Raw genomic sequence first — 24,426 nt, 5'->3', positions numbered from 1 at the left:
ATTAAAGCTTTCCCCTCTCACCTTAAACCTATGCCCTCTAGGTCTTGATTCCCCCACTCTGGAAAAAAGACTGAGTGCATTCACCCAATCTATGTCCCTCATGTTTTCATACATCTCTATAAGATCACCTCTCAGTCTCCTACGCTCCAAGAAAGAAGTCCTAGCCTGTCCAACCTCTCCTGCAGATGGCCTCAGCAAAATGTATCACTTAATTTGTTTTGACTGTGGAGTATTTTGCAGGCATATATACTCAAGGAGATACAAGAATACCACTGGTCAAGGGAGCACCAGTGAACTGAATCACATGATTATCTGCAGCCTCAGATCCTGAGCTCCCCTTGTCTCAAACTCCCTTGCTGCTCAAGGCTATTGTGTTACACTGAGGTAGGGATATGAATGGAACACCAAGCTCTAATTGCGGGAAGATCAAAGCTGTCCAGTCAAGGATAAAAGGACAAATAAACCTGTAAATACATAAAACATGAAGGTTCTCATACTTCCCTATATTTGAGCAATTTATTCCCAGCTTTACAAAATAATTTGTACTTTCAAACAAAATAAAACAGGCCTTTTCATTAAAATATTTCTCCTTCCTTAATAGGGCTGTTAAAGGTAAGTAATTAAAACTCATTGTGTTATGTAAGTCACCATTATCACTGTTTTAATAGTTTGATCTTATTACTAAATTACATCTGAATGAGGGAGCAGAGATCTCCTTCATTCTTAACACCATAACCAGCAAGAGGTGTTTGCCATTGACAGAGCCAGAGAGAAACAAACAATATGGTTACAGTGGTGAATTAAACTGCAGGCCACTCTGTCTGCTCATCCCTCTGCCAGTACAGCGATAATCTTGTTAAGCAATGTGAACACTCTGGATTTTCCTGGAGGTGTCAATTTCAGTGAAACATTCAATTATCTGAAAATGTTATATCTTGTGACAAGCCGCTAATGGTTGGATCCCAGTCATGCGTAGTATAATGAAATACAATGTTATCACTATTAAACTTTATAAAGCAGCACTGCAGAACAAGTACTTGTGTCTTTGTGTCATAGATCCTTAGGACACAAGTAAGTAGCTGTGACTCCTCACCATTAATTTCTGATCTCGATAGGAAATGAATCAGTATCAGAATTATTATCAATGAGTCACATGACGTGAAACTTGTTGTTTTGCGGCAGCAGTATGGTGCAAAGACATAAAATTACCATAAATTACAAAAATAAATAGTGCAAAGAAAAAGGAATAATGAGGTAGTGTCTGTAGGTTCATGGACCGTTCAGAAATCTGATGGCAGGGGGGAGAAGCTGTTCCTGCATCGTTGAGTGTGGGTCTTCAGGCTCCTGTACCTCCTACCTAATGGTAGTAATGAGAAGAGGGCATGTCCTGGATGGTGAGGTTTAGAAGGTGAAGTATAACATAAACACCCAGGGTTCAGTCCGATTCGCTTTTTACAGAACTGTACTGCTGGAGATCTCCATTTCAGTCCGGACAGGTCTGCTCTCCAGCTTCTGTTCAGGGCAGGGGGCTTCCACTTGTGGTGGTTGCTGCCCAAAACATGACTGCAGATACAGTTGAGGACCAGTGACTGGCATAAAAGCCTCCTGTCCAGCTTGCCACTCAAGTTCCCTTCAGTAGGTCCATGGTCCTGCACCTAATCCCTAGTTCCAGATATCTCTGGAGCAGGAATTCCTAATATGAATAGGAAAACTGCCTGCTGTCCACAGTCATCCCCAGTGCTATTCCCACAGGACCTGAGAATTGTGAGTGGAAGTGAAAACTGTGCAACCAGTGAACATTCCCACTTCAGACCTTATGACAGATGAAGCAGCAGAAGGTGGTTGGGTCTAAGGACACGGCTCTGAGGTGATGTCCTAGGATGGGCCTGTAGTCCTCTACGTTATCACTGGCTAGTTTGTTTCAGCCTGCATGACAGTTTACTTCTTCCTCATGCAAAATACAAGCTTTCTAGTTTCTTCAGTTCTGCCTCTCCATTGTCCATTGCCCATGAAGGCAGGGAAGTGAATCAAAAGTGAATCAGGATTTTGAAGTAAAACAGACCATTGTTAAAAGCCGGAGGCAGCTTGCTCAGCGGTTCACTACAATTAGTCACACAGACATGTAGAAACTGGATGCCCACAAGTTCTGCTGTGCAGAAGAGACAGAGGAATCCCCTGGGTCCCTCCCTCAGATTATTGGCAATTTATGGTCATCATTGGAGTCTTACCATGGTCACTGGTTGTTCAAACCATTTTCCTCACCCACTCTGACTGCACCAGCCTGGCCCTCTGAGCACATATTGGGTCAGACTTTTCTTTTAACTACACAGCTGTGGGATGTGGGCAGTGAGGCCAGCATTTATTACACATCCTTAATTGCGCCCGGCAAGTGGTTGCTGGGCCTTTTGGAGAACAGAGTGGCTCACATTGTTAATTATGGAATCATATGTAGGCTGGGCAAGGAGAGGAGATTGAGTTTTTACAACATTCTGGTTACTTCATGGCTGTATGTTTCCATACTTCCCTACCACATAGAAGGAGGCCATTAGGTCAATTGAGTCCATACTGGCCCATAGGACAATCCCATTCCCCCACTAATTTTTCCCCGTAGTCTACCCTCCCCAGATTCTTATCAACTCCCCCCACGTTCTACCACTTAGAGGCAATTTTGAGTGGCCAGTTAGCCTACCAACCTGCACACCTTAGAGATGTGGGAGGAAGTTGGAGCATTCAGAAGAGATATATCTGGTCACAAGAAGAACGTGTAAACTCCACACAGACAGCACTGAAGGTCAGGATTGAACCCAGGTCGCTGGAGCTGGGCTGCCCATACCATTGGGTATGGAAGCACATAGACTGTGTTACAGGGCCAGTATCCAGAGGGCTTGATAACTGATCCAGAGATTTGAGCTTGAATCCCCCAGTGGTGGTTTGGGAAGTTTTACTGAAGTGATACTTGTAGTGATATTCCCCAGGGCCCTGGGGAGTGTTGTAGAACAGAGGGACCTTGGAGTACAAGTACATGGTTCATTGAAAGTGAAGTTACATGTAGAGAGGGTGGTGAAGGTGGCTTTTGGCAATGCTGTCCTTCATAAGTCAGGGGACTGAGTATAAAAATTGGGAGGTCATGGTGTATTTATACAGGACGGTGGTGAGGCCACACTCGGTGTACTGTGTTCAGTTTTGGTTGCCCTGCTATAGGAAAACTGTTATTAAACTGGGAAGAGTACAGAAAAGATCTACAAGGATGTTGCCAGGACTTGAGGGACTGAGTTATAGGGAGCGGTTAGACAGGCTGGGACTTTATTCTCTGGAGTGTAGGAAGCTGAGAAGGGATCTTATAGAGGTGTACAAAATCATGAGGGCATAGATAGGGTGAATGTACTCAGTCTTTTTCCCAGGGTTAGGGAATCAAGAACTAGAGGGCATAGGTTTAAGGTGAGAGGGGTAAGATTTAATAGGAACTTGAGGGGCAACTTATTTACACAAAGGGTAGTATCTACATGGAATGAGCTCCCAGAGGAAGTGGTTGAGGCAGGTACAATAACAGCTTTTAAAAGACATTTGGACAGGTACATGGATTGGAAAGGTTTAGAAGTTTATGGGCCAAATGCTGGCAAATGGGACTAGTTTGAATGGGTATCTTGGTCGGCATGGACCAGTTAGCCCTAAGGGCCTGTTTTCGTGCTGTATGACTCTATGATACAATGCTAGCACCTGTAATGATGATCAAAAGCTACCAAACTGCTGTAAACACCCGAACTAGTTCATCGCTGTCCTTATGCAGTCTGGCCTATATGACTCGAAACCCACCCATGTTGTTGACTTCTAACTGCCCTCTAAAGCAGTTCAGCAAGCTGGTCAATTCAGGGGCAACACAAGATGGGGTAATGAACAGCGTCCGTTAAAGTGATCACCACATGCCATAAAAAAATTACCAGTATCAGTTTTCTATCGCAGAATTATTTAATTTGAATTTAAATTCCACAGCTGTCAATGGTCCAATTTAAACTCCTGCCTCTGGATAATCAGCCCGGGTCTCCAGGTTACTTACTCAGTGACGTAATCACTAATCTACCAAAGTTCACCATCACCTCCCTTGATGCATTTTCAATTACTGATAATTTTGAAAGTACTACAGCATACTAATTTAAGGTTGCAGGCAAGCAATACTGCTGGGAGAATGTGAAAATCTTTCTGTGTGCAGTGAGTGGTGATAACCTGGAATTGGCAACTACGAGGGTGGGAGAAGCATAGACAATCAAGGTTTCCAAAGGAAACCGATCAGCACTCGAGGGAAATAAATGAGCAAGGCCATGAGGGGAGAGTGGGGAGTGAAACTGACTGATTGCACTAGTGAACCAGCATGGATTTGATGGGTCAAGTGACTGCCTTCTGTGCCATAATAAGTCTACAAGGCAGTTGTCCATAATCAAACAGGTAAGGGAAGCAGAAGCTTCAACTTTTACGATTAACAGGCAGGTAAGATTCAGAATCAGAATTATTATCACTGACTTATATGTCATGATGTTTGTTGTTTTGCAGCAGCAGTACAGTACAAAGACATAAAATTACTATAAATTACAAAATAGCGCAAAAAAAAGGAATAATGAGGTCGTGTTCATGGACCGTTCAGAAAGCTGATGGCGGAGGGGAAAAAGCTGTTCCTAAATCACTGAGTGTGGGTCTTCAGGCTCCTGTACCTCCTCCTCGATGGTAGTAACGAGAAGAGGGCATGCCCCGGATGGTGAGGGTCCTTAGTAATGGATGTCACCTTCTTGAGGATAAATCTGTCCCTATAATCAACAACTATGCTCTGTCTTTTCAGTGAGGTGTTCCCATGCTAAATGACCATCTCCAGTTGCTATCAAGCCTGATGATACTTGGTGTTGATTTTGCTCACAATGAGTTTTCCACTGCTGCTCCTTTGGGCAAATTCTACTGATAGTCTATCTCCAGTTTTAGGCTGAAATTTTTTGCCAAACAATTGTTTGGAAGATAAAGACCTGCAGCTACAGTTTTTGGAAGCACAATCTTTACCTCAGAACTGCGAGGAAGCTCGGAACTCCCACCCAAGCCTGCATGAGTGCGGAGCTTGGCAGTGGGAAACATTACTGGGCACTGCACAGCAATAGGGGAAGTTTTTTTAGAAAGAAGTAAGATGGAGAGGCTTAAATAGGAGGATCCCACTGATACAGATATGGGTCTGTGACCCAGCTATTGAAGTTGAGTGGCTGGGAAGACACCAACAGTTGGAGTGACACAGAATTTTCTTATTTATTCATCTTTTTAGGGATCTGGACATTTATTGCACATTCCAAACTGCCCTTGAGAAAGTGGTGGTGAGCCACTTTCTTGAACAGCTGCAGTTTTTCTGCTGAAGGTGCTCCCACAGTGCTTCTGGGAATGGAGTTCCAAAATTTAGACTCAGTAACAAAGAAGGAACGTGTGTCCAGATCAGGATTCCTTACATCGGCTGCCCTGTCCCTCTTCGTGTTCAAAGCTGTGGATTTGGGAGGTGTTGTCAGAGTAGTCGAGACAGGTATCTGCAATGCATTTTGTAGATGGAACATGTTGCAGCCACTGTGTGCTGGGGATTAAACGCTTTGAGTGCTGGATGGGGTGCTAATCAAGTGAGATGCTTTGTTCTGGGTGATGCCAGCCTTCTAACATGTTGTTGGAATTGCACTTATCCATCAGGCTCTTGACTTGTGCCTTGTAGATGGTGGAAAAACTTTGGGGTGTCAGGAGGTGAATCACTCTTTGCAGGATATCCAGCCCCTAACCTGCACTTGTAGTCACAGTATGTATGTGGCTGGTCCAGTTGACTTTAAAGTCAATGGTAACCCCCATAATGTTGAGAGTGAGGGAGACAGTAATAGTAATGTCATTGAATGTCAAGGGCAGATTTAAATACTCTGTTGTTGGTGATGTTCATTGTGGCATGAATGTGTTTTACCACTAATCAGTCCATACATGAATGTTGTCTAGATTCTGCTACATGCAGGTATGAATTGGTCCATTTTCTGAGGGTAACTGGATACTGGGACATTATGCTGAAGGCCAAGAGATAGCAAGGATCTCATCCACAAGAAGGCATGAAGATTGGGCTGAGCATTTTCAATATCAATGCATTGTAAAATGGGAGGTCAATGAATGGGTTGTGAGAAAAGGGCATCAGCCTGAAATGTGAACTCGGTTTCTCTCTCCACACATGCTGCCTGACCTGCTGAGTATTTCCAGCATTTTCAGTTTTTATTTTGGATTTATAGCATATGCAGATTTTTGAGCTAATTGCAAAATTAGATATGAGGGATTAAGTAGAGGCAGGTTGTGAAGGATAGTACATGAGAGATTGGCATAGGGAACAATGAATCTGGAGGTGCCAAGGAGATGTCAACGGAGCTGAATATCAATGAGCAGGCAACATTCATCCAAGAGAAGCAAGGGCAGATAGGAATGAGAGGGGAGAATGGGCAATGATGCAGAGATAGAAGCAGGCACTCCGAATACTGGTTGGGAAGTGGACCATTGGTTCCAGGAAGGAGGAGAAAAGGCTGGAAGGAATTTTCTGAAATCCATTACAAAGGGGTGGCACTGTGGTGGAGCTGGTAGAGCTGCTGCCTCCCAACACCAGAGACCCGTCTTGATCCTGACCTCTGGTCCTATCTGTGTGGAATTTGCATGTTCTCCTTGCGACCACATGGATTTCCTTCCAGTTCTGAAGTTTCCTCCCACATCCCAAAAACATGCGAGTTGGTAGGTTAATCTGGGAAGTCACCCTAAACTGGCCCCAGTGTGTGGGTAAGTGATAGGATCTGTGGACAACTACTAGGAATGTGGGGATAACAGATAGGGAATGGGATTTCTCTGTAAGCCAGTACTGAGTCAATGGGCCAGATGGGCTCCTGTATTATATGGAAATATGGAAATTAATGAAAGGGAATTATATCTCTTCAACATAGAGAAACAAAACACTGCAGATGCTGGAATCTACACCCATCTCCCAGTGAATCTGCTCTCCCCTCCTCCCCCACACTTGCCTATCACTATCTCTTACCTGCATCTACCTATCATCACCTTGTGCCAACCCCACCTCCCCTTTTTTGTCCACCTATCACTGCTCTGCTTTTCCCTCCTGTATATTGGGCTTCCCCTTTTCCTATCTTCAGTCCTGAAGAAGGGTCCTGGCCTGAAATATTGACCGCCTGATTTTCTGCATGGCCTGCTGAGTTCCTCCAGCATCATCGTGATTTTTCATATCTCCTCAATGTGTTTGCCTCTCTATTTCCACTCCATTAAGCTTTCTTGCAACATCTGATCATTCCTGGCTGGTTATAGTTTCCCCACTTCACAGCTGGAACTATTTTCCACTAATTAAATTCCTTTCAGTGAGTATGTCTTAAACTGTCCACACTGGTAGGGGGTTTGGCACAGAGGAGCAACCTTACCACACAGCTGCTGCTGGTGAGCAGCTCCCTCTAGAGCACAAACCAACAGTTCAATTCTCCACCCTGCAACTTTAAGGCTCAGACCAAAGCAGTTGTTCTGATTGACAGAAGTTCTTCCTCTCCCATATCATTCTGCAGAAAGGCCAATCTCCAAGCAGTTTTTTAAATACATTTACACAGAATCACTGGCGTGGTTGCATTTATTATCCATCCCTGACTTGAGATTTGTTGGGCCATTTCAGGGACAGTTAAGAGTCAACCATATTGAAGGGTCTGGAGTCACCTATAGCCAGACAGGGTAAGGATGGGGGATTTCTGTACCTGAAGAACATTAGTGAACCAGATGGGTTTTTATGACAATCCAGTGGTTTCACAGTCACTGTTACGGATACCTGCATTATATTTAGTTAAGAGTCAACAACATGGGTGGGTCTGGAGTCACACATAGGCCAGATTGGGTAAGGGTGGCAGATTTCCATCTCTGAAGGACATTGATGAACTGGATCAGTTTCTGCAACAATTAATGACAGGAGACTTAATTTTTCAGATTTATTTAATTACTTGAATTGAAATTCAACAGTGGACAAGGTGGGATTTGAACATGTCTCTGGATCAAATGTGCCACCCTTGGGATTACTGATCCAGTGTTACGCATTACGCTACCATCCCCCAGTTCTTAGGCGTTTTTCATTCTAACCTGCTTGTAGCAGAACAAAGCCGTCATACGCTTGAAATGCTTCAACCCTGTAATAGTCTAATAACAGAGCCCAGTTTTCTTGCTCTTACCTGTGGTGTCATAGCATCCGCTGCATTCAGCCACCATGCAGGCACAGGCACATAGACCTGTCTCTGTAGCCATGATTGAGCCAGTCTTGACTCAGATGTGCTTCTCTCTCAAGTCAGTGTTTTCCCACAACTATCTCATTGCAGTTTACAAAATACAGGGTAAATGCAAGGGGCATGTTTCCCCTGGCTGAGGAGTTTAGAATCAGGAGTCTGAGTCTCAGAGTAAAGGGTAGGCCATTTAGGACTGAGATGATGAGAAATTTCTTCACCTAGAGAGTGGTATATCTTTGGAACTCTCTACCTCAGAGCACTGTGGAGGCTCAGTCACTGAATTCATTCAAAACTGGTATCAATAGGTTTCTGGACATTAAAACGAGGGATATGGGGATAGTGCAGGAAAATGGAACTACAGTAGAAGATCGGCCATTAATATTATTAACAGTGAAGCAGGATCAAGGTGCTGAATGTCCTACTCCTGCTCCTAATTCTTATGTTGGGAACTACCACATTAAAATGGATTATCTGATCAGCTATCTCACTGTTGTTTGTTGGATCTTTCTATGCTCACCTTGGCTGCTGGAGTTTCCTGGTATTACCACTTCACTAAGCCATGACAAAGATGAGAAAGTCACTATATAAATACAAGTTCAGCCTTACTTAATCAACCAACATACATCAAGAAGCAGTTTACAGTTAACAGTTAGGAAAACAGGTCGAATTATGTTGATTATGGCCAAGGATTCCCACTTGGTTAACACAGTGCGGGCCCACTCTGTACCCAGGACATGTTGACTGATGTGTCAGCATATCTGTCACTCCGTTTCATGCGGAGTCCAGTGCAGGAGCCTGGTTATGCTGAGATCCCCCAGCAGTACGCCGCAGACTGCCCCTTATCCAGCTCAAGCTAACCAGACCTGGCATGGGAGTAGTACATTGGAATGGGAACTCCTGTCTTGCAGATGAGGACAAAATTTAACTTATTTATTTTTTACTTTTATTTTAATGTTTATAATTAGTTGTTATAATGTGTTTTTAATTATTTTTTCTTTATAGAGATTAACTTTTTAGAGTATTTAGAACAATTTTAATAGTTTTAAAATGTTATGGAATCATAGAAAATATACAACACCTCTGGCCCATCACTGGCGATGGTGGCCAAATGAGAGAACATAAGTAAAAAGGAGCAGGCGGAGACCACTCATCCCCTCAAGCCTGCCCCACCATTCGATATGATCATGGCTGATCTGCCCCAGGCCTCAACTCCTCTTCTGTGCCAGTTCCCCATCTCCCTCAATTCCCTGATCTCACAAAAACTTATCTATCTCGTCTTTAAGTACCTCCAATGATCCAGCCTCCACAAGCCTCCCAAGTAGAGAATTCCGAAGATTCACCACCCTCTGCGAGCAGTTCAGCTGTAAATGACCAGCGGCTAATCTTGCAACATAATCTACCTGCTCTACCCGATCTAAGGCCATCTTCCAGCACCAGGTCCATAGCTCTGTAGGTCACGACTCTTCATAGGCACCACATCCAAGCACTGTTGAAATGTGATGAGGCTTCCCACCTTGACCATGTTATCAGTCAGTCAGTGTCTGATGCTTATCACCTTCTGGGGAAGAGGTTTTTGCTCTTCTCCCCTCTAATCCTTCTACCAATTTAAATTTACACCTTTTTTTATTTTGACGGTTCTGCTAGGAGACATTTAAAATTTTTTTGTAAAAAAGCCTTACAGACTTTGACAGGGGTTGAAGCTCACCTTGTCTCCTGTCAAAGGCCATCAGGGTGTTCTGGGGAGCTCTGACACCTGAAGTCTAGTTGCTACTGAAGCCTAGCCGGTCACCCATGGTGCAGGGGATCAGCTCAGCTGAACCTCCACATCTGGCTGGGTAAGTGCACACTGGCGGAGACTGCTGGTGAAGGAGGGGGTGGATATGGGTTCAACCACAACATGACTTTGTCTGATGTAATAGCGGCTCTACCTCATTAGGAGTTTGAGCAGATTCAGTATGTCACCAAAGACCCTTGCAAATTTCTACAGATGTACGGTGGAGAGCATACTGACTTGTTGCATCACCTCCTGGTATGGAGACTCCAATGTGCAGGATCGAAAGAGGCTGCAGGAGGTTGTAGACTCGGCCAGCTCCATCACGGGCACAACCCTCCCCACCATCAAGGATATCTTCCAGAGGCGACGCCTCAAGAAGGCAGCATCCATCACCAAGGACCCTCACCATCCAGGACATGCCCTCTTCTCATTACTACCATTAGGTAGGAGGTACAGGAGCCTGAAGACGCACACTCAACATTTTAGGAACAGCTTCTTCCCCTCTGCTGTCAGATTTCTGAATGGTCCATGAACACTACCTCATTATTCCTCTTTAGCACTATATATTTATTTATTTGCAACTTACAGTAATTTTTATGTCTTGCACTGTACTGCTGCTGCAAAACTACAAATTTCATGATATATGTCAGTGATAATAAACCTGATTCTGATGTAACACTCCATTATACTTATGTAGGAAGGCCTTACAGACCAGGGCTGAACAATCATTGAATAAGTTGTAATTTAACAATTGCAATAAGAATGGTGTCAATGACAACAAATCCCTTGTACCTTTATCTATTACTCACAGGCCTTCTGAGGACAATATGGAAAGGAGACACTTCCCAAACTTTGAGCTCAACACCTTCATATCAGAGATAACGACATTCCAGCTCTTTCTGTCTCTGCCCAAAGACCCCACCCACCCAAGACATTCTCTCTTCTCACCTCTTCCATCGGATAGAAGATACAGGAGCCTGAGGGCACGTACCACCAGACTTAAGGACAGCTTGTACCCCACTGTGATAAGACTATTGAACGGTCCCCTTACACAATGAGATGGATTATGACCTCATGATCTACCTTGTTGTGACCTTGCACCTTATTGCACTGCACTTTCTCTGTAGCTGTGACACTTTACTGTTATTGTTTTTACCTGTACTACTTCAGTGCACTCTGTACTAACTCAATGTATCTGCACTGTGTAATGAATTGATCTGTACGATCGGTTTGCAAGACAACTTTTTCACTGTACCTCAGTACAAGTGACAATAATAAACGAATATCAATACCAGATGGAACAAGCACCTGCAATGGTATTCTTGAATCACCATTCAAATTCTCGAGTACTTGTAAAATTATCCATTTTGTTTTTGAGGATTTGTTGCAGTGATACTAAAACGTCAGCACTTTAAGACATTTCATTCCACAAATCAGGTGTTCAGAATCCATGTTAAACCGATAATGCAAAATGAAAATGAGTGGTCACTCCACACAGTTAATGGAGTTTTAAATACATAACTCTGACACAGCAAAGAGTGATTTGCCATCATCAGAGGCCTTATGAAATACTGCAAGGCCTATAAACACACCATTCAGCCCCAGTTTCTACGCCAGGAAGTCTCTGACCATTCTTCAACCCATCAGTGAAACCTTCTGCTCCTTTCTCCATCTTGTGGTAGAGCAGTTGTCCCTTAATAATATCCCTGTTATCTGCGGTGTATCTCTATGCTCTGGTAATCCTAGAAGGGAGTATAAAGTGGGGAGGAGAGACCACTTGCACACCGGAGTGACTTATACACTTCTGTGCTCATTTAATAAAATTGGGCATGGTAGAATTCCATGGCTATTTTTCAAAACATCCTTAATATCTGTATTTTCATGTTTGTTCGTGTTTTACTCAGTGGAACTGTTAAACATAAATCAGTCCTTTCTTAAAGGAATAAATAGAATTTCAGAGCTTGAATTAATTTTCTCTTTCATTACCGACCTAAAGTTATGGAGGAAAAGTTAAATGTGTTTTAGCCCAAGAAAGCTGTTAGCCTAAAGCTGAACTCACAAAAAGGGAGTAGGAACTTGTACACAGATTTTACTTTACACCTTGTGGTGCCGAAATCTATGTTCTAACCACACTGGGTAAAGAGATTTCTCTGAAGTTCTCTAATAGTCTCCATCTAATATTCATGACCCCTTGTTCTGGTCTCACCTACAGGTTTCAGAATTCCCTTCATACAGCCAGAGCTGCTGCAGCACAGGAGACTATTCTGCCCATCAGATCTCTACCCAACTCCAAGTAAAACAAGGCTGTCAGTCTCATTCCCTACTCTTTCCCCATAGTCCTGCAAATTATTCTTTCTCATGTCCAATCCAATTCCGCTTTGATGGAACTATTTCCACCAACCCTGCAGGCAGTGACTCAGATCCTAATGACTCTCCAAGGAAGAAAGTTTTTTCTCACATCCCCTTGCAAGTTTTAGGTAATATGTTAAATCTGTGTCCCCCGACCTAACCCCACTCCACCACTAGTCCCTGAATCATTCACTAAAGGGAACAGCTTCCTTCTTTTTACCCGATCAATGCGTCCATGAAATCTCTTTGCTTGGACCAAGTGGTGGCATGGGGGATACTTGATGGCCTGCATGGACATCGTGGGCATGGACACTTGTGTGCAACAGGATCCTACATCTAGAAAGGGTTGGTGCCATTTCGGGAGAAAGTACAAAAGCTATGCAAGGAGGCAGAAGGAAGGGCAGTGATACTGAGTATTTTAAGCAAGAAGATATTGCCATGGTCACAGTAAAGAGTGATATACTGGATGGGTTAAAAATTAACAAAGAGGATGAGTGGAAAGGTTAGAATGCAATAAAAGTGGATACGTCACCAGGTTAGGATGGAGTGATGCATCCTTGGTTGCTGAGGAATGCAATGAAGAAATTGTGGGGGTTATATATATACTATGGGGGTTAAAATTGTGTGGGTTATATACAAAGATATCAATAAGCTTGAAAGAGTGCAGAGAAAATTTACAAAGATGTTGCCAGGACTTGACGACCTGAGTTATAGGGAAAGGTTGAATAGGTTAGGGCTTTATTTCCTGGAGCACAGGAGAATGAGGGGAGATCTTATAGAGGTATACAAAATTATGAGGGGTATAGATAGCGTGAATGCATGCAGGCTTTTTCGCCAAAGGTTGTGTGAGACTAGAGGACCTAGGCTTAGGGTGAAAGGTGAAATATATAAAGGGAATCTGAAGGGGAACTTCTTCACTCAGAGGGTGATGCGAGTGTGGAACAAGCTGCCTGGGGAAGTGATAGATGCAGGTTCAATTGTAACATTTAAGAGATGTTTGGATAGTTATATGGATGGAAGGGTTTTGGAGCGATACGGTCCAGGTGCAGAGAGATGGGACTACTTCATCCTGAATTTTCTGGACCAGCATCCCATGTAGGACTTTGTCAAAGGCCTTGCTAAGGTCCATGTAGACAACGTCCACTGCCTTTCCCTCATTGACCTTCTTGGTAACATCCTTAAAAGACTCCAGAAAATTGGTTAGACATGACCTACCATGCACAAAGCCATGTTGACTATCCTTAATTAGGCCCTGTCTATCCAAATACTTATATATCCTGTCCCTTAGAATACCTTTTAATAATTTATCCACACCTGACGTCAGGCTCACGGACCTATAATTTCCTGGCTTATTCTTAGAGCCTTTCTTGAACAATGGAACAACATTAGCTATCCTCCAGTCCTCCAGCACCTCACCCGTGGTGTATGAGAATAATGATAAACATCCAAGGACAAAGTATTACAAATTCTCTCAATCTTAAATAAAGACAGAAAAAGACAGACATGCTCAGCAGGTCAGGCAGCACCTGTGGATGGAGAAACAGAGCTCACCCTTCATGTTGATGATCTCTCATCAGCACTGGGAATAATTAGAGATGCAGATACAGGTGGAGGGGGTAGAGAACAAAAGGGAAGGTCTGTGATGGGGAGGATGGCAGAAGACATTGAATCACACAAGGTGTAACAAAGACCTAGGGAAGGTGGAAATGAAGAATAATTTTCTGAAATTACTGAAGGTATATTGAAAGAATGCTTGAAATCTGAAATAAAAATGCTGTAAAAGCTCATCTTCTGAAATAGTTGAGTTCAGAATGTGCTGAATCAGAAGATTAGATGCTGTTACTCATGTTAATGTTGGCCTTCTGTAGAGAGAAAGCAGGTCTCCCTGTCTTTAGATTTCCAGCATCTTTTGTATTTTACTTCTGGATTTACATTTCCCTTCACTGGAACAGTATAGAAGGCTGAGGACCAAGAAATCAAAGTGGGAGTGAGATGAAGAAATAAAGCAAAAGGTGAATGGGAACTGGGAGTCATCCTTGTGGACTGAATGGACATATTCTGCAAACCTATGTCTGGTGTCCTTGGTGTAAGGAGGCCACATTGTGCACAGTTATTGCAGTACGCTAAAATGAAAGAACTGCAAGAAAATTACTGCTACTCAAGGAAAGAGTGAGGGGCTGTAGATAATGAGAAGGGAGGAGGCAAAGAGCAGGTTTTACTCCAGGAAATGCTGTGGCAAGTGGAATGGGTTCTGGCAGAGACAGAAGAATGAACCCCAGGGGAACAGTTCCTCCAGAATGCTGGAAGCTGTGCTATCGGGTACTGGGATGAATTGCACAAATCAACAATGCTGAACTTCTGGTGAAATTGTGGATCACCAGAACTTAGTGAAGCTTAACCGCAAAGAAATAGGAAACTTCAGCTTATGAGAATGTGATTAAAAGCTCATGAACAAAATACCAAAAAGAGTTGAAAGAGAACAGAAGCCTTTCACAGAAACTGCATAAGCCTTTACACATCTCCAAAAAGTCATCAATGTCTGTGAGCAAAAACTGCTGGAGGAATTCAGCAAGTCAAAAGCAGCATCTGTGGAGGCAAAGGGATGGTCAACAATTACACAAGAGAGACTGCAGATGCTGGAATCTGGTGCATGAAACAAACTGCTGGAGGAAGATGCTGCTCGACCCACTGAGTTCCTCCAGCATTTTGTTTTTTGTTCCAGATTTCAGCACCTGCAGTCTCTCTTGTGCATCGATTTATGTGAGATTGCCATTGTTTAATTCTGCACAATTCCCCTGATATATAGCTATAAAACTAATATACTGTATATATTTGCACCATCTTTGTAGAATGCCAATAATTTTTTGTGTTTTATAATTTTATTGCATTTCCTGCACAAAACTTTAAGCAACTTTAATTATTTGTGCAAATCAAGTCTCATGGTCTTTTGAGCTGGTTTTAATAATCATCTACAAAGTTGAACTTAACGTCAGGTAGGAGATTCGAATGAGAAAGTCTCCAAAATTAAGATGAATCAACTGGGCATGAATAGGTATCCAGTTCTGACAAAGTGTCACTGACCCAAAACATGAACTGTTTCTCTTTCCAGAGAAGCTGCCTGACCTGCTGAGTACTTCTGTTTCATTTTTGACGTTAACAGGTACACTTTGAAAGGTTGTGAATGAAGCTTCCCCTAGATTAAATTATGGGGAGTTTACTGTTAAAGCAGACACCACAAATACTGTGCTGTAAGCGATGGATACAGAACATAGAAAAGTACAGCACAGGAAGAGGCCCTTTGGCCCATGACATTGTGCCAAACTAATTAAGCTAATGACACCTAATCCCTTCACATGGTCCATATCCCACTATTCTCTGCATATTCATATGCCCATATAAGAGCCTCTTAAACGCGTCTATCGCATCTGCCTTCACCACCACCCCAGCAGCGCATTCCAAGCACCCACCAATCTCTGTGTAAAAAAACTTGCCCCACACATTTGAACTTTCCCCTCTCGCCTTAAATGCATGGCCTCTAGTATTAGACATTTCGACCCTGGGAAAAAGATACCGGCTGTCTATCTATGCCTCTCATAATTTTATAAACTTCTACCAGCCTCCGCCACTCCAGAGAAAACAACCCAAGTCTGCCCAGCCTATCCTTATAGCACATGCCCTCTAATCCAGGCAACATCCTGGGAAACCTCTTCTGCACCCTCTCCAAAGCCTCCACATCCTTCCTGTAATGGGTCGACCAGAATTGAATGAAATACTCTGGATGTGGCCTAACCAGAGCTTTATAAAGCTGCAACATAACTTCCTGATTCTTGAACTCAATGCCTCAACTAATTAGGGCAAACAATACGCCTTCGTTACCACCCAATTGACTCATGCAGCCACTTTCAGGGATCTATAGACTTGGACCCCAAGATCCCTCTGTACATCAACCAACATGAACTGATGCTGGGAAAGGGGAAATGTAAAAAAATCTGCGTAGAAAATAGTTTTATATATTATTCCAGTATTTTAAAATCAAGTTACTCACAGCCTGTGCTTTCAATGCTTTTTTCTTGTGACCCATTTTCAGCTGTAATCACACTTCATTATTGTCATTCAAATATATTATGGATTAATTTTTAGAGCTGGTTTAAGATTTCATTTTAAGTCAGTGTCCGATTAGTGCATGAATTTGCTTTTAGGGAAATGACAAATGGAGGCCTAGGAAAGGTAAAACTGTTCAGAATGAACACAGTTTGTGTTGGAATCGACAAATACACCTGAAGAGCAAACACTGACGCCAAGTGCTCGACCAGAACTTATCCAAAGGGGAAGGGTGGAGGACAATGAAGGATGGAAAAATCGAGATTCAGCTTTTCTTGAGTATTCTTCAAAGCAATCTCTGGAGTGGATTTCCTGGTGAGTGTCATGATGTCGCTGTACAACCAATGCATTGAAGTGACATCTACTTTCAACAATTTTTACAAGTGTTAATACTGATATACAAATAAGCCCTTACGATCAAGGCTACGAGAAAATTTGGCACACCGTTTACCAATGTGTCCCCTTTTGTTTTGGAATCAGTACTTGTTGCAATCAATATATTAGAAGATGGGACTCACAGCAATCAGTCCAAAGTACTGTAAGTAAACTCAATTTTCTCAACAAGTTGCATTTAATCAGTTGCAGCATATTTTGTTTCAGTACAGACTCCTCTCAAAGCAAGAGGAGCATGAAGTTACTGAAGTATACATCACAATGTTCATCTCTGAAAACTCACCGAGAAATCCCTGTAGCCAGCTTCTGAGAGGCACATGCAAGCTGTTGTGATTGATTTATACTGGATACTTATAACAGATCTTTGTCCTCGCCAATAATGAGGAACATTGCGGTGTTGTCTCAGTGTCTGTCCTCCCAAAGCTATCAGGGTGTATGGATGTAGCAGCAATCTGCTGTCAGGACTGCATCCACATTTCTGAACCAAGGTCATCAAGGATGATTAATTCAAAAGAGACTGAGTTAGTCTAGGGTTTGTATTTGTTTAAAACGAATCACATTTATAATCTGGATTACAGAAAAGTGACTTACATGCTTATATCGTCCGCAAACAAATATATACGAACAGCTGCAAAGACATTACTTGTGGCCTAGATTAACTGGACAGACTTGGGAAAATGGTGACTATAACATTGCACTCAAAATTCAAATTACGTGGAGACTGACAAAACTGAGAGTTTTCAGTGAAGACTGAGGGAGAACAGGATGGAAATATTGATGGAAACAGTTTCTAATATCATCTGGATCAGGGTGTAGAATTTGTAACCACAAAATGGTCCAATCTCATGCAAGGCAAAAATTTTTGAAACAAGACTTCAAGGGAGTTAGTCAGTGATCCCATTAAACAGGAATTATATGGGAATGTTATAAAGATTAATTTATGGTCAACAACACATATAAATTTAGGATCAAATGATAAAATTAATGAGCTGTTTACAGCCACAGGTGGTCTGTTTATACCTGTGTTTTCACAGCGCTGGCAACTTTTGGAACACCTGAACAAATGCAGAATTCCCAGACTTACTGGCTGAATTCTGCCCATGATTTACCAGCCAGACACATCAGATCCTGCGTAGTAGGAAGGAGATGCTGACCAACATCAGGAAAGGGGAACTGTGGGCCACAAAGCTTCCTGAAGCTTACTGGGGAAGTTCCTTCAATGACGACACTGAACATCATCCATTCGCCATTGGCCATTCATTTCAGGCCATAGTACTGGGAACAGCACGAGGAAGAAGATGTGGCAATTTAATATCTGTGAAGCAATTAATTTTCACCATAAGTACAACAGAAGCAATGCTATAAAGGCATGGCACTGTAACTTTTCTTTGATTGCTTGACTACAGGACATCTGATGGGAATAAATGCTGACCTCCACCGGGAGTATCATTGCGGTAACTTGCTGAGGGTTGGTGGTGATGGGTGGATGATTAAGTGGAAGGGAAGCATTCTATCTTCACATGCCATCTCCATTTTGTTTTTTTCTTTTCGGGCAAGAACTGAACATTTCCCAGAGTTTTGCCTTAAGTGTACAAAACAGAGTATATAGACAGGAGCAATCCCTGCACGGAATTCTTGGCAAAAAGTTATATGGTTGTACTGTTTGATAGGATGGTGCTAGTGGGACCGTATTGCTCAGTCTGACCCTCTCCTGCCCTGAGCTGATTTATAAAAACTGGCCCAACAGTGGCTCAGACAGTTTTATATAGTAATCTCTTTAATTTCTGTGCAGATTTGGCTACTTCTCACTCAATAGCCGTTCCTCCACCTTAAAGAACATGACACTTATTTCTGCCTTTGAATCTAAACCCGATCACGTATTTCCCAAAACTACCAGTCAGTTGCGAGATGACAGTTTTTTTAGCTGCTGCGACCGATCGAACTTCTGCTGATTACTCCACAATGAGTTTCTGGAACTGGGCCTTAAGCACTGTCTAGAGAACAGACAGTTGATGCCTTGCCAATGTGTACTTTAGCTTGTTTAAAGTCATACTCCTACATTATTAATTGCTACAGCAGATACAAATTAGATTATCAAATCTGGGATAGGGAATATACAACCTCAGGCCACTTCAATGGAAGGTATACTGTTCTTCTACATGTGGTGTTTGTCAGCTAATTCCTTCACCGATCAGAGCAAGAGTGAGGAAGAAGTGTTGGTTTATAATGTGGGTTTCCCCAGGTACACCAGTGTCCTCCCACATGCCAACAATGTGCTGGGACGTTAACTGGCTGCTGTAAATTACCCCTTAGTATAGGTTAATGGCAGAAAGACTCAAAAGTGAGCTTTTGGCCATGAGTCAGAGAAGGTTGCAGGGTACAGGAAAATAAGGATGAATGGGTCTGAAGGGATTGCTCCCTTGGGAGCTAGCAGGAACCTGCTGGGATGAATGGCCTCCTCCTGTGAAGAAACAAATCAACCACTTTTCTTAAGGCTGGAGTTGCATGCGGGCCAGACTGGGCAATATTAGCAAATTTTCCTCCTTAACGAATAGTAGTGATGGAGTTTTACCACTATCATTGCCATCATCAATGATACACATTGATATAATTAATGTAAATTTGCAGGTACATTTAACTTAAACTCCTCCATTGGAATTGTACAGTCATTGGGTCATAAGGACATGTCATTGTCTAGCAGCATAACTTCTATGCCGTAACTGTCATCGTGAGTTAACAAGGATACCCAGAGGAAATTGTCTCCAGGGTGATCTAATCATACTGGTTGCCAGGAAGATGGTTGAAGTCTCCACACACTGGATGCACACTAAAACAGTTATATTCCCATGCAGAATGATGATAGTCAATCTGGAAGGATAAGATCAAATGGACTGCCCTATCCTACCAAGTTGCTCTATTAACTCCCTCTTCTGATTCTGTGGTTCAACTTTGACAATACCCTCCATTGACATGTGAGACTGGATGTCTTCTTTACCTCACTGACCAGAATGTCTTCCTTACCTCACTGAGGGCTCCAAGAGGGGAGTAAAGAGTTGGGGTGCAGCTTTAGCATGACTTCTATTGATCTGAACTTGGCTGATTTGATAATATCATCCAGTATCTTATCACCTTTGCAGAGAAATTGTAGGAGCCATTCCAACTTTGAGAGCTGTTCCAGCTCCAATTTTTTAGTTCCAATTATGAACATTCAAATTAGGAGCAGGAGGAGGCCAATCAGCCCCTCAATTTTGCTCTGCCACTTAATAAGATCGCAGCTGACCTGATTGTCACCTCAATTCACTTTGATTGTGTCTTTGTGCAAAAACAAGACCTAAGTGCAAAGAAAGTCTTTTTTTCACTGTGCAGTATAATTTATGCACAATTTATATTCTGTGTGTTGTCTGCGCCTACGTGCCTGTGATGCTGTTGCAAGTTTTTCATTGTACTGTGCCTCACTGTACTTGTGCACATAACAATAAACTTGACTTAAAACTCTGATAATCCAGCACCCTTGGGACTTTTGTGGTACTGGACTAATAGATTTTCCAGACCATTGGATGTAACTGCTATTAACAACACAAAACACTTTTATTTCACTTTTTTTTACATGTTACACATTAGCTAATAAATTTTGCTGTGAACCTGATGGATCTTAAGGGAGTGGGAAGGTACACTCTGTACACTGGATCCATCCACAAACCCATCCACATTCCTGCCCCTGGTGTTCCAACTCCAACCCCGGCCACACACCTGGCACACAGATTGACCCTGACCCCTGCCTCACACTCCCAAGTCCTGTCTCTGACCACGCACACTGCTTGCATTGTGAATCCCCAGCTCACACTCCGGACTAATGAGTGAGCCAGATGCTGCACCAAACAATCAGATGCCGAATTACTGGAGTTTTACTGTAAATTGTGAAAGTTTAAGGCCCCAGCACCAATTCCTGTGGCACACTATTCAATCTGTGCTAATCAGAAAATGGCCCATTAATTGTTCCTCCCTATTTTCTGGTAACAGCCAATTTTCTATCCGTGCCAATATATTACCTCCCACATCATTAGTTTTTATTTTCCTCAATATCCTTTAATGAAAGCCTCATCAAATATTGTCTGGAAATCTAAGTATGGTACATCCACTGGCTCACCATAATCTACAGTGTGTGCTACTTCTTCAAGGGATTCCAATAAATTGGTTGAACATGATAATCCTTTCACAAAACCATGTTAACTTTGCCTGATTACACCGAGTCTTTCAAGGTGCCCTGTTACAACATCTGTAATGCTCCCTTTTAAGATTTTCCTTATGACAGATGTTATGGCCTGCAGTTTTGTCTCTCTCCCAGAGTGATCTTTGCTATTTTCTAGTATAATGGAACCTTTCCTGAATTTAGGGAATTTTGGAAAATTAAAGCAAATTCACTCACCATCTCACTAACCACTTTTAAGATCATGGCATGAAGTCTATCAGGATCCAGACACCTGTCAGCATGCAGCTACAACAATTCACTCAGTGCTGCATATCTGGTACTTTTCCTGAGTTCCCCCCTTGTTTGTATCCTCAAGAGTGAACACTGATATAAAACATCTGTATAATTCAGCTGCCTTCTTACTTTTCATTATTAATTCCCCATACTCACTTTTTAATATGTCTACAGATTTCAGGCTAGCTCTAGCTCATACTTTAAATTTTCCATCTTTACTAATCTTTTAGTCAATCCATGCCTTTTCCTCTTATCCCTTAATGCCTGAACTTCCTGTAAATAAGGTCTTTATCCTTACAGTCTGCTTTGGGCAGTCCACACTCTTGCCACTTTTCATGTGAAGAGTTTTCCAGCCTCATTTTAAGGTCAAATTTTAAGGACTTACTTCTTCTGCTGTGGATTCCTTGCTGCAAAGACCAGTCTAAACTGTCAATATTGTTCGCTTACTTTTAAGCAGCTTGACTGGATAGAATCCATGTGTGCCTAGTTCCTCTGATCTCTTCAAATTCAGCCCTGTTCACTACACAGCAACGAGGAGTTACCTTTTAGAAACTAGAACCCAGCCCACTGGTTTCTGATTCTCCACTGCCAGTTTAATACAGGTATCAGAGACCTAGAGCCCTCCACAGCCACAACACTAGAGTCCGAATTGCTTGATATACACCTGCTCTGTAACCCATTTGACATAATTCTCTTTTGTTACGAGCTCAGGTTGCTACTTTAAGAGTGTCCCATTAAGATGCCTGAATGGTAGTGTGTATGGCTTTATCTGACTACTGCGAGTAGGAAAAAAAAAGTGACCATAACTGGAACGTGCCGGCAATTGTACAGACAGACAGACTGAGAGAGAGAGGGAGAGATGTGAGAGTTGGCAGAACTGACTGCCAGTCTCTGTATCTACGAGTGAAGCACAATAGTTGTGACTGTCACTATACAATCCATGTATGGATTTTTGGAGCAATCTGTGGAGTTCACTTTGTCGTTAACCTGTACCGGAAAGCAGGTACCTGTGGGCGGCCACGTATCGAATGCCCTCGGTGTGGCAGATACTTCGGAACAAAGCAATGGAGATTGAGGAGTCGTATTGGTTCCATCATGGAACTTGTGGAATTCGTAAACACCTTATCTCTACATTCTCTCTACATTCTCTTTACATCCTAATGTGGTCTTCAAAAACCTTTGCCCGTTGTTTTGCCTCATAACTTGCTGAACTGAACTTTGAGAACTGTTCCTGGACTTGGGGTTTGGGAACTTGCCACACACACACTTCAGGTTTATTTTGGGGTCAATGTCTGATATCTAATGTTTTTATTTCTCTTATTATTACAAGTAGTTATTAATAAATAGATTCTAACATTTAAACATGGCTCGTTGTGTTTCTATTGTTGCTGGTACGTAACACTTTAAAATCCCAGTGAAATGCATGCCCACTCAAGAAGCACTGTCTCAAAATTACTACTGCAATATTAACAGGGAAATCCTTCATACAGTCCTTAAATCCTTAATTTGATAATCCGTTTGACATTTTAAGACATTAATCCACTTACACAGATGAATGTCTCTTAAGATAGCACAGGAATCTCATTGGAAGATAGGAGGAGGCATTATAGCCCTCTGGCCTGTTCTGACATTTAATGAGATCAGGGCTGATCTGATTCCTAACTTCATGGACATGTCTTTTCGATATATCACTAAATAAAGTCATGCAAAATGTATGCGAAGTGAAGAAACTGGCTGAAGGCAAGCTTTTTTGATGGCAGGGATCTCAAGAGGTGGGTTGGATCTTCCGCCTGGCCAAAGATGGTTGAAAATGCCTCAGCCTTGTCTGTGGCACTTGTGTGCCAAGGTGTGCCATCACAGAGGATGGTAATGTTCTTGGAGGACGCTCCTCCTGTTAGCTGTTTCACTCTCCAGCGCAGTTCACGACTGGATGTGGCCGCACTACAGAGCTTTGGCCTTTGTTAGTTAGCTCTGCCTATTGCACGCTGTTCTTGCTGTTTAATCTGTATGTGGTCCTGTACTGCTCTTACATCAGGGACATCTGATCCAAGCATTCCCTTGAACCAGGAAGGATCCCTCTGGCTTGATTTTAACAGTGAGTGGAGAATATGCTTGGCCATGTGGCTGCAGATTGTGGTGGAATACAATTCATCCTCGATTTGCATCTCTTCCAGATAGATCAACTTTGATAAACAAACTTTCACCGCCCTCTCTTAGACAGCATCAGTAGTATTTAATGTCATCTTCATTCACTTGATTTCCGTCCCTTTACAGGCATTCCTTCTGTTCTCTCCATCCTTCCCCCTCTATCTGCAGGCTAAAACACACTTGGTTTCCCACTTTTCCCAGTTAACTCTGCTGCCCTCTCCATGGATGCTGTATTACCGGTTGAGTGTTTCCAGCATGCCCTGGTTTTATATTTAGCCAGAGATTTCTCTGCCCAAGTCCGACCTATTGGTATGAAATTGCATTGAGGTCAGAACTCAATGTTGAAACTCCCAGGGCCACTCCTTCCTGACTGAATAGCACTATGCTGTCTCCTCTGGTGGGTTTGTTCATACAGATAGCAAAGGAAGAGTCCGGGATGTTGGCTGTAAGGTATGATCCTCTGAGTACTTCCATATCAGCCCATTGGTTGATTAATTTGTGGGACTGCTCATCCTATTTAAGGACCACTTGCCAGATGCTCATGACCTTGACTTTGCAAGATTGAGTATGGTAGGACACTGTTATTCCAGATATTTTTATGCTTCTGTTTCAAAAAATGTCAGGTTGCTCACACTTAGCTCCATATGTGTGGAGGACTGCAACAATTAAATTAAAACTTACTAAATTAATGCAATTTAAAATACACAGGAGTGCTGCAGATATATTTTAGCAGCATTTACAGACAGATAAGATGCAGTATATTCCTGTGAACCTGAAATAGAGCACATGTCCTAATTGGCTCCATTTATCTTCGGAGACACTTTTGCATGATATGCCAGAAATGAGATTTCAGCAAGTCAAGATGGAAAAGCTGGCATAGAAGAAATGTA

General features: G+C 42.5%; 1 protein-coding gene across 3 annotated transcripts in view; it reads right to left on the bottom strand.

Annotated features, from left to right (window-relative positions):
- LOC127584715 (elongation of very long chain fatty acids protein 6-like) overlaps positions 1-24,426 on the bottom strand; it is an 82,955-nt gene that overhangs the window by 19,488 nt on the left and 39,041 nt on the right. The gene's annotated exons all lie outside the window — the stretch shown is intronic.

The sequence above is a fragment of the Pristis pectinata genome, chromosome 30 (assembly GCF_009764475.1).
Source record: "Pristis pectinata isolate sPriPec2 chromosome 30, sPriPec2.1.pri, whole genome shotgun sequence".
NCBI lineage: Eukaryota > Metazoa > Chordata > Chondrichthyes > Rhinopristiformes > Pristidae > Pristis > Pristis pectinata.
This window is presented reverse-complemented; position numbering and strand designations above follow the sequence as displayed.